Below are 11,365 nucleotides of genomic sequence, written 5' to 3'. Positions count from 1 at the left end.
TAGTACGCGCCGCGTACCCTCGTACGCCCCGCGTACTCAGAGGCCACGGCCTCGGATCGTCCACGTCGCCCCTATGCGAGCTATCCCTCTCCCGTCCCATCCGAGACGCTGCAGCCGAGGAAGCGGTCAGCAATGACGTCCCGTACGCGCCGCGTACGGGAGTACGCCCCGCGTACGCAAGCTGATCCGCCGCCCTATAAAAGGGATGCGAGGGTTCTCGAGAAAAGGGCTCATTCTCTGTCATTTCTCTTGCGTTTTTCCTCGTTTTCCGTGCTCGTACTACCCCGAAGCCCTGGTCGCTTCGTGCAAGATCCGAAGGTCGATTTTTCTCCCGAGGAATCCTGAGATTTCCGAGGAAAATCCATTTCCCGAGACGAAACTCTGCCGTTTTTCCATCTCGCTATCTTCAAGTTGTCAAGTGAGTTCATACCCCTTTCTAACACACTTTAAATACATTTTTAAATACTTTTATACTCTTTTAGGGGGGGAATACAAGTAAACATACGGTTGTTATCGTGTATTTTATAAAGTTTCACTTCACTTATATTATCAAATAAACCACTTGGAACTCATTACTATTATGGAAAACTCTTGTCATACTTTGTGTGCATTAGACTTATACGAAGTATATAATGGTCTTTCATTGTTAAATCTTTTTATACATTCTAAAAACTTATGATTTTGCTTTATCAAACATTGTGAAAAGGGATAAACATTGCATACAAAACTATCACTTTAATATCAACTTAATTGAGAATCCATGAGCCGTGTACATCTTCAAACGTTACTTTTCTTTATTAGAAAGTACTGCAGTAAGTCCTGTTTATAACCAGAATCTCCCGCGACGAGAACGTGTCAAATGTGTATAGATCTATACGGGAAGTCATGATCCCGCGCCCTGACTGTTAGCTACAGTCCGTCTTTTGGGGTGACAGTTGTCATAGCATTGCGACGCCTGAAGAACGTCGTTACAGGCATATTATGTTTAGTATGGTTATAAAACTCATCGGATATACAATTATTATGATATTCAGTTTTGATGAACGAGTAGCTATTAAAACTATTCTTCATCCAACCGGTTCGATCTTCGCGTAGTTTTATTATATATAAAACTACGACACAACTTACGAGAAACGTCGGTTTCTTGCAATTTTCGGTCTTAGAGACTGCCATTTTGTGTGAGGAAAATAAGGGTTTTTCCTGCATACAAACCAAACAACTAATAGGAAAATAAGTGATTTTCCCGGTGCAATCATTTACAACTTATAACACGAATATTTATATGCATTTCATACTGTTATAAGAAAATAAGGGTTTTCTTGGAAAACACAACAACTCGTATCTCAACCATTAGGGAAAATATGGGATTTTCTGGATCGAATGCATTCATTTTCAACACAACAAATCACAACTCTTTACATTTTGAAATGCTACGTTTACTGGAAAACATACACCCATTTTGGAATGGCATCCAATTTTTCTAAATTACTTATGGACTCACCAACTTAATTGTTGACACTTTTTCTTTGAAATAACTTGTATTCTCAGGAAATCGCTAAGCAGGTTGGGAATCAACTTTTGGGATTAACGCGCTGGCGTTAATTACTTCTTTTGAATGATGTTTATGTATTTATCTTTTGAACATGTAATGAATACAATTATGTAAACATCTTGCAAACTTACTATATATGGTGGTGTGTACTTTCCTTTCTATGAATTGTTATGATATTGAACATGATGTCCTCCGCCCCCGAACGTTTCTGCCGTTCTGGTTTGGGGTTTGACACTGAGTGATGGAAGTTAGCCATTAGGTGGATACGACACGTCACATGTGATCAGGGTTGAATAATCTTAGAGTGTTGGATTTGGTCCTATTGCGCAGCTCTTGTTTGAGTCCAACCGTTGTAGGAACGAGTCTTTTACTTGAAGGATTATCTAAGCCTCATCACATGTGATGGTATCCAGGTGATGGCTAATTGGCATCACAAGGAGACCTTTAGCAGCTGAGGGCTGGTTTGAGTTGAGTTAGAGGTTTCCCTAGGGTAAGCGTAGGATGAGGTAGTGCTGGGAGCAGTAGTAGTAGAAAAGGGACCTGGTGGAGTTGAACCAGTTCTTGAGGAAAGTACGGATAGAGGTGGAAGGTAGTATGGGCCCGTATCTCACTACCAGTAGGAGCGTGGACGGGGTCCCATGGCTCATCAGTAGCAGGACAAGGGCGAGACCTAGGATAGGTAAAGCCTTTGGACAGGATCAGTCGTATGAGTTTAGCTTATGTGTTGTGATATGTTTATGTGTTATTATTTGTTGTCAGGCGAGGCCCTGTGATAGGCGAGGCCTAAGTGAAACAGATCTGTATCCGAGTGGGGCTCGAAGTTAGGCGGGGCCGTTATAGGGGGCGAGGCCCAGGATAGCGGGCGTGGCCCAGTATATACAGTATGTGGTTAGCATGATATGTGGTAGGGTGGGGAACTCACTAAGCTTCGTGCTTACGGTTTTCAGTTTTGGTTTCAGGTACTTCTGGTAGCGGAGGGAAGAGCTCGGGGTGATCGCATGGCACACACCATAGATTAGACAGCCTGGGAATGTTTACTCTAATAATGAACATGTGTTTTGAAAATTAATACTCTGATTATGTTTTGGAATGATGACTTTGTTTAATGTAATGTTTTATTAAAAGAAATTTTTGGTCTTAAATTTTGGGTCGTTACAAGTTGGTATCAGAGCCTTGGTTTGAGGGATTCGGACATGCTCTCGGGTGTGTCTGAACTCAAACTGAGGAATTGGTATAGAGGTTTTCAAAATGAAATGACAGTTTTGGTAAAAAGAGAGTTTTGTGAAAGAAAAGAGTTTTAGAAAAGCAAAAAGAATTCAGAAAGAAAAGGACTTTGAAAAGAGAAAAGAGGTGTGGTGCATGCAATCATCCGAGCTCAAATAAGTACCCTAAAATACCCATACAAGTCTATGTTTTGATTATCAGTTAATAGAACAGCATGCTAGATTAGGACTAAGGATCTAGGGATGATGCCTTATGTGCCTATTATATGTGCTTTTGATCTGCATGATAGTGCTGAATAGATAGTAGTAGGATAGCCTGTTTAGGTTATGCCTGAGTTTATGAGTTTGTGTTGCATGCTAGTTCAGATTCTTGCTATGTGGATATGATTGCTTGAGTATGTTATGGTTAGATTTTCCCATGTCTGAATGTTGCTTGCTTGGTGCATTGTGGGATTCTGAGTGTAACAACCCGTTATTTCAAGTCAGTAAAGATCGAGTCATGTAACCTCCTTGAGAAAGGAAATAGAATATGAAGTATTCAAAAACTCTATTTGGAGTACACTATGTGGTAGTTATCGTCTTAAGGTTTCCAAACATATAAATAACACAAAAATCCGAGTTATAACGAAGAAGTTATGCTCATTATAAGTTTTCCGACAAAAACCAGCAATACAAAGTTGCGTAAAAAAACGCAAAGTTTCAATAAAACACTTTCTGACCTTAGGTGTCTAAATGAAAGTCATAGATATCGTTAAACTACAAACATGCATAAAAAGAACGCTCAAATCGGACATCATATGATTAAGTTATGAATTTTTAAAGAAATTCCTTAAACACGTCACTTTAATAAATAAATAATAAAAATAATTTCGGAATTTGCCAACGGAATCTAAATGAAAGTTGTAGATCGTAGTCTCACCTTCGCGGAAATATAAAGAACGTCAAAAATGGAGTTCGTATGAAGGAGATATGAATTTTTGAAGTTTGATAATTAATTTATATATAATTTTTATTCAAAATTCGGTATTATCCGAAGAGGAGTCAGCCTAGGGCTATAGTACGCGCCGCGTACCCTCGTACGCCCCGCGTACTCAGAGGCCACGGCCTCGGATCGTCCACGTCGCCCCTATGCGAGCTATCCCTCTCCCGTCCCATCCGAGACGCTGCAGCCGAGGAAGCGGTCAGCAATGACGTCCCGTACGCGCCGCGTACGGGAGTACGCCCCGCGTACGCAAGCTGATCCGCCCCCCTATAAAAGGAATGCGACGGCTCCCAAGAAAAGGGCTCATTCTCTCTCATTTCTCTTGTGTTTTCCTCGTTTTCCGTGCTCGTACTACCCGAAGCCCTGGCCGCTTCGTGCAAGATCCGAAGGTCGATTTTTCTCCCGAGGAATCCCGAGATATCCGAGGAAAATCCATTTCCCGAGACGAAACTCTGCCGTTTTTCCATCTCGCTATCTTCAAGTTGTCAAGTGAGTTCATACCCCTTTCTAACACACTTTAAATACATTTTTAAATACTTTTATACTCTTTTAGGGGGGAATACAAGTAAACATACGGTTATTATCGTGTATTTTATAAAGTTTCACTTCACTTATATTATCAAATAAACCACTTGGAACTCATTACTATTATGGAAAACTCTTGTCATACTTTGTGTGCATTAGACTTATACGAAGTATATAATGGTCTTTCATTGTTAAATCTTTTTATACATTCTAAAAACTTATGATTTTGCTTTATCAAACATTGTGAAAAGGGATAAACATTGCATACGAAACTATCACTTTAATATCAACTTAATTGAGAATCCATGAGCAGTGTACATCTTCAAACGTTACTTTTCTTTATTAGAAAGTACTGCAGTCAGTCCTGTTTATAACCAGAATCTCCCGTGACGAGAACGTGTCAAATGTGTATAGATCTATACGAGAAGTCATGATCCCGCGCCCTGACTGTTAGCTACAGTCCGTCTTTTGGGGTGACAGTTGTCATAGCACTGCGATGCCTGAAGAACGTCGTTACAGGCATATTATGTTTAGTATGGTTATAAAACTCATCGGATATACAATTATTATGATATTCAGTTTTGATGAACGAGTAGCTATTAAAACTATTCTTCATCCAACCGGTTCGATCTTCGCGTAGTTTTATTATATATAAAACTACGACACAACTTACGAGAAACGTCGGTTTCTTGCAATTTTCGGTCTTAGAGACTGCCATTTTGTGTGAGGAAAATAAGGGTTTTTCCTGCATACAAACCAAACAACTAATAGGAAAATAAGTGATTTTCCCGGTGCAATCATTTACAACTTATAACACGAATATTTATATGCATTTCATACTGTTATAAGAAAATAAGGGTTTTCTTGGAAAACACAACAACTCGTATCTCAACCATTAGGGAAAATATGGGATTTTCTGGATCTAATGCATTCATTTTCAACACAACAAATCACAACTCTTTACATTTTGAAATGCTACGTTTACTGGAAAACATACACCCATTTTGGAATGGCATCCAATTTTTCTAAATTACTTATGGACTCACCAACTTAATTGTTGACACTTTTTCTTTGAAATAACTTGTATTCTCAGGAAATCGCTAAGCAGGTTTGGAATCAACTTTTGGGATTAACGCGCTGGCGTTAATTACTTATTTTGAATGATGTTTATGTATTTATCTTTTGAACATGTAATGAATACAATTATGTAAACATCTTGGAAACTTACTATATATGGTGGTGTGTACTTTCCTTTCTATGAACTGTTATGATATTGAACATGATGTCCTCCGCCCCCGAACGTTTCCGCCGTTCTGGTTTGGGGGTGTGACACTGAGTGATGGAAGTTAGCCATTAGGTGGATACGACACGTCACATGTGATCAGGGTTGAATAATCTCAGAGTGTTGGATTTGGTCCTATTGCGTAGCTCTTGTTTGAGTCCAACCGTTGTAGGAACGAGTCTTTTACTTGAAGGATTCTCTGAGCCTCATCACATGTGATGGTATCCAGGTGATGGCTAATTGGCATCACAAGGAGACCTTTAGCAGCTGAGGGCTGGTTTGAGTTGAGTTAGAGGTTTCCCTAGGGTAAGCCTAGGATGAGGTAGTGCTGGGAGCAGTAGTAGTAGAAAAGGGACCTGGTGGAGTTGAACTAGTTCTTGAGGAAAGTACGGATAGAGGTGGAAGGTAGTATGGGCCCGTACTACTGAAAGCAGAGGATCCGTACTCGATTCGGGAAAGGCCGAGACAAGAATGGGAACCTGGTAGTGAGTATGATTGGTATCGCAGCAGTAAGGAGTATTCTGATAGTGGTTATGTTATATGTTCCAGTATGGTGACGTTGCGAGAGAGACCAGCGGGCGGATCAGGCGCCGGAGAGGGATCAGACTTGGGTTCAGGGGCCGAGCAGCTCGAGGAATGGATGAGAGAGTTGATATCAGCTGAGGTTACGCGCAATATTCTAGCTCAGACTCCTGTGATCTTTGGCACGGTCAAGGAGGGTATATTGGAGATTTTGGATGAGAGGCTGGGAGCCTTCCGTACTGAGATGATGGCATTGCTGGGAGCACGTACCTTGACATTTAGGGAGTTCAGGGCCTGTGTTGCACCAGATTATCATGGGGCTAGGGACCCCATTGCTAGCAGCAAATGGTTGGCTGATGTTGCCAACACATTCCGTACGAGCCGGTGTCCTGAGGAGGACAAGGTCAGGCTTGCTTCTTGCCTCCTGAAGGACAGAGCGAGGGATTGGTGGGAAGAGATTGGTCATGCTTTGGGTGATGATGCCGCGTTGGACGCGATGACTTGGAGCGATTTCTCAGCGAGGTTCAGGGCGGAGTTTTCGCCAATTATTGAGGTGCAGCAGTTGGCCCGGGATTTTCAGGATTTGACGCAGACCCATGAGACTGTGGCGGAGATCACTGCCAAGTTCAGGGAGAGGGCTCTTCTTGTTCCGCAGTATGTCGCGGATGAGGAGATGAAGAAGGCTCGATATCACGAGATGTTGAGGGCTGACATCAGGGAGTTCGTGAGCAAGTCGGGTTGTAAGACGCTGGAAGATATGATTTCTCGGGCCAGGGAGAGGGAAATTGATTTAGAGCAGATCCGAAAGAGGAAGCCGGATGAGGTTCAGGTAGCCGCGAGTTCGGGCAAAAGGCCCAAGGGATCGGATTCGAGATCTAGGGATTATCAGGACCGCAATCGATGCGGGAAGTGTGGCAAGGCGCACGGGGGCGCGTGCAGGATTGGTAGCGGTGGTGAGTCTGGCTGCTTCAAGTGCGGTCAGATTGGTCATTTTAGTAGGGATTGTACTGTTACCACCACTCAGGGATCAGACTTGATATGTTTTCACAGCAATCAGCAGGGCCACAAGAAGGCCTAGTGCCCCAGTTTGTTTCCAGCAGGATGGGTGATGGCACCTTCCCCTGCAACCTTGAGGATCACAGACGACCGTCAGGGCCGTGCAGAGGCGCCTGCGGTCAGAGGCAGGGCTTTTCAGATGGCTACCTTGGAGATGCAAGCAGTGCCGAACGTTGCAGGTATGCGACTTCCGTTTTTAGTTCTTTTATTTGTGCATGATTATATTGTTATGGTTATGCATCATTATCAGTATGAGTATTTTATTTTTGAGCAGTTTGATTGTGATCGAGTTATATGCCATCTGCATACCTGGATATTTGGATAGTAGATAAGGGATAGGTTCTGTTGGAAAAGGTTACTTAGGGTGCAGTAACTCTAGTATGCCTTGGCGGGACTTGGTATGTCTCGCTAGTTCAGAGCCGTATAAGTTTTAGAAATGGACAGGTTAGATCCCTAGCTATGGTAAGCTTGGTATTCCTCAGTAGATTGATTATGGAATGGTAGCAAGGATTGGGATTTCTATTCATTGAGCAGCGAGGTGTAAGCAGGATCGAAGTGGGGGAGAATCCTCCGAGTGTACAAGGGTGAGAGCATGCAAATCCAGAACTAGTACGTGATTTCTGAAAAGGAAAAGAGGTAGTTCAGCGTTTGATGGATTGAGTAGTTCAGGGTTGGGAGTTTGAGAAGCTCCCCATCAGTTCATGCAGGTAATGGTGATGGTGAATAGGTGGATCGGAATTCAGGTTGAAGGATCGCCTGTAGGACTCGTGTGAGTCGGTATAAAGATCTTGAGGTCAGATAGCATGAGATGCTTTCATGTTAGTAGACCGTGGCAGAGATAACATGTAGAGCGGGAGAGCCTCAACCTTTTTCAGTAGTTAGTGGTGGAAGGTGTTGTAAGACTACGGGGTAGCCATAGCATTCACTAGCAGTTAGTGGTGGAAAGTGTTGTAAGACTACGGGGCAGCCGTAGCATTCACTAGCGATCAATGGTGGAAAGTGTTGTCAAAATACGGGGCAGCCGTAGCATTCACTAGCAGACGACGATAGAGGGTGATGTAAGACTACGGGTAAGCCGTAGCATTCCGTAGTAGATTCGTTGGCGGAGTCGGGGCGAGGCCCTTATCTCCTAGCATTCAGATAAGGATCATGAATGAGTAATGGATGAGAATGATGAGAAGTTTTCCTGTACAGCCCTTGAGAGGGGAGACCTTGGGAGAGGTCGCTCTAGGATATAGTGGGTGAGACCCACGGGCGAGGCCCGTATGATAATAGCAGTGTAGGTGAGACTTGAGAGCAAGGTTGCTCAGTAGTATGGTTGGGTGAGACCCGTGGGCGACGCGCTTGCGAGAGTAGTTAGGCAAGCAAGACTAGAAGGATAGGGGTGGGTGAGACCCGTGGGCGAGGCCCGTGAGTTTTAGCAGCACTGGTGGGACCTGGTAGGGACCTTAGAGTCAAGATAGGGGATCGGGGATCCTAGGAAATTGTAGTGCCAGCATGGTAGAATAGATTGAGTAGTATTAGGTGGTCGAAGTTTCTTCGAAAGTCGTTGGGAGCGACTAGTAGCTGTGTTGGGTCAGCAATCGGTGGGAGCAGGTAATCCAGATATTGATGGGTTGGTAGGTGTGACATCCCCGAAATCTCGGCCAGAAAAGACCGATTTTCATTTATGCTTTTAAAATAATTTCAAAGTAAATCCTTTTGATTTGAAAGAGTTGCGGAATTTGTTCCCAAAAACAAAGTATGATAAAATAATATTTACCAAAACATTTCATAAAAGAAATGTATTTTCATTATATAATCAAAACTCAGGATGTCATGTTCCGATACAGACCATAAAGCATAAACGATAACATTACAAGTCATTCAACAAATATATACATATACAGACTTGTAAACAAAACAACTTGATGGTTCATCCATCTTATGCCCTTGCGCCACTTCCTGTAATACAAATAAAACTTAGTGGGTCAGGCTTGGGAGCCTGGTGAGCATATAGGGTTTTCAACCCACAATAAATAATTATATTTAATTCAACCAACCAACAATAACCCAATTACCCATTCCCGTTATTCTCACTTTATGTCCCTAAAACAACTAACACAAGGGACCTAGTCTTAGAATATTTCATCGGGGCGACAACACATGCATTCGGGGGTTTCCCGACAATATATGTCAAATAAGGCAACCATGAGGGGGATGGAGTACAACGAATGAACACCCAAGTTCATTAACACCTACATGTGGCGAACCTGATAGCGTTCCACAGGACTGTCTAGAAAAGTTTGTGGTCGTCATCTAAACTCCGCTAGATGACTGAATGAAAAACAACATCGAGGCCTCTCATCTGTTTATCACACGACAACTATCTACACATCTTTTACCCGACATATTAGTAGATAAAAATATATATTTTTATACATAGTTTAAAACATGTATAGCATTCTCATTCAATACACATTCCAAAACAACAGATGAGACACATACACATAACACGTATTTCATAGAGAATAAATCGTATCTATGAGATAGAAGAAATTGAATATACATTCACACATATAACAACATAATATACATATAACACATATTTTATATTAAATACTTAATAATTATGCGTTAGAAGAAAGTAACCACACACTCACTTGATCAGAAGATGATCGGACAGCTCTACGACTTGTAGAAGTAGTATTCTTCGACAGATCTGGAAGATCTTCACAAAAACCGGACTCCTCGCGGGCAGAGCTTCGACTCGGGAATCTTACTTCTTGGGATCTTCGGGACCTCGGGACTTGATTCGGGGCTCAGGAATGATACCGGGGCTTCGGGATAATTCTTGCACGAAAAACGATGCAAAAACGCAAGAAAAATAGAAGAAATGAGTAAACTATTCGGCTGCCCTCGACACCCTTTTATAGAGGCTGGAAGCCCGAATTACGCTAGGCGTAATTCTAAATTACGCTGTGCGTAATGGGGATAGGAACGCTGACTCCCCCACTTCAGATAATATCGGCCAATATATATATAAATAAAATATCGAAAATAATTAATAAATTTCAAAAATTCATATCTTACTCATATGAACTCCGTTTTCGACGTTCTTTATATCCCCGGGTAGGTGAGACTACGATCTACAACTTTCGTTTAGACTCCGTCGGCTAATTTTGAATTTATTTTTATTATTTATTTTTAGTAGGCCGGGACAGGAAAACTCCGTTATAAAATCATAACTTCTTCATCCAACGTCCGTTTTCGCCTATCTTTTTATCGTTTTACTATAATTAATGAGATCTTCGATTCTCATTTAGATTGTTTCGGCTAAAAACCACTCGGTCTCAAATCGAGTATTCGGGCTGCATACCGCTAAGTCGAAACTTCGAAAAATCATAACTTCCTCATACGAAGTCCGATTTGGGCGTTCTTTTTATGCACGCTCTGGGTTCAACGAATTCTATGACTTTTGTTTACATCACTAAGGCTAAATATTGCTCTAACGTAAATTTCACTTTTTACGTCATTCAATGTTGTCGGTTCTGTCGCGAAACTTCGACATGTCATAACTTCTTCGTTATAACTCGGATTTTGGCATTCTTTATATCTTCGGAATCCTTGTTTCGACCACTACATCTTTATGCAAAGATATTAGGATTATCCCACACTTCAAATTCGACGCTTATTTTATTCTTAATTCATTAAATTATAATAATTAAGAAAATAAACACATAATTCACATAATACTCAAACATTTCATCATTAGTACTTCAAAAAGAGTTACAAGGGTTAACCTAGACTATTACATCAATGATAATGCCTAGCCTGGAAATGCGGGCGTTACAATTCTCTCCACCTTTTAATGATTCCGTCCCCGGAATCACACATCAACAAACAAATGCAGATAGCGACCCATGATGTCACTCTCCGTCTCCTAGGTGAGATTCGGCCCATTCGTGTGTTTCCATCGGACAAGCACTAACTCGACCATCTTGCGTCGCAACTTCTTAGTCTTTCGGTCAACAATTGCCTCTGGTTCTTCAATCAACCTTTTTTTCTCATCGATTCTCAACTCCGAAAGTGGAATCATGTCGGGAACTTCCCCCGTGAACTTCCACAAATAACACACATGAAATGAAACGACCAAAAATACGACCCAAAAATTTTTGTTTTTAATATAATCAAAACTATAATCAGAGTATCATATAAATAAACCATGCGTGATATGTCCCAAA

The sequence above is a fragment of the Lactuca saligna genome, chromosome 5, assembly GCF_052625555.1.
Source record: "Lactuca saligna cultivar CGN05327 chromosome 5, ASM5262555v1, whole genome shotgun sequence".
Classification (NCBI taxonomy): domain Eukaryota; kingdom Viridiplantae; phylum Streptophyta; class Magnoliopsida; order Asterales; family Asteraceae; genus Lactuca; species Lactuca saligna.
Note: the sequence above shows the minus strand (reverse complement) of the source record.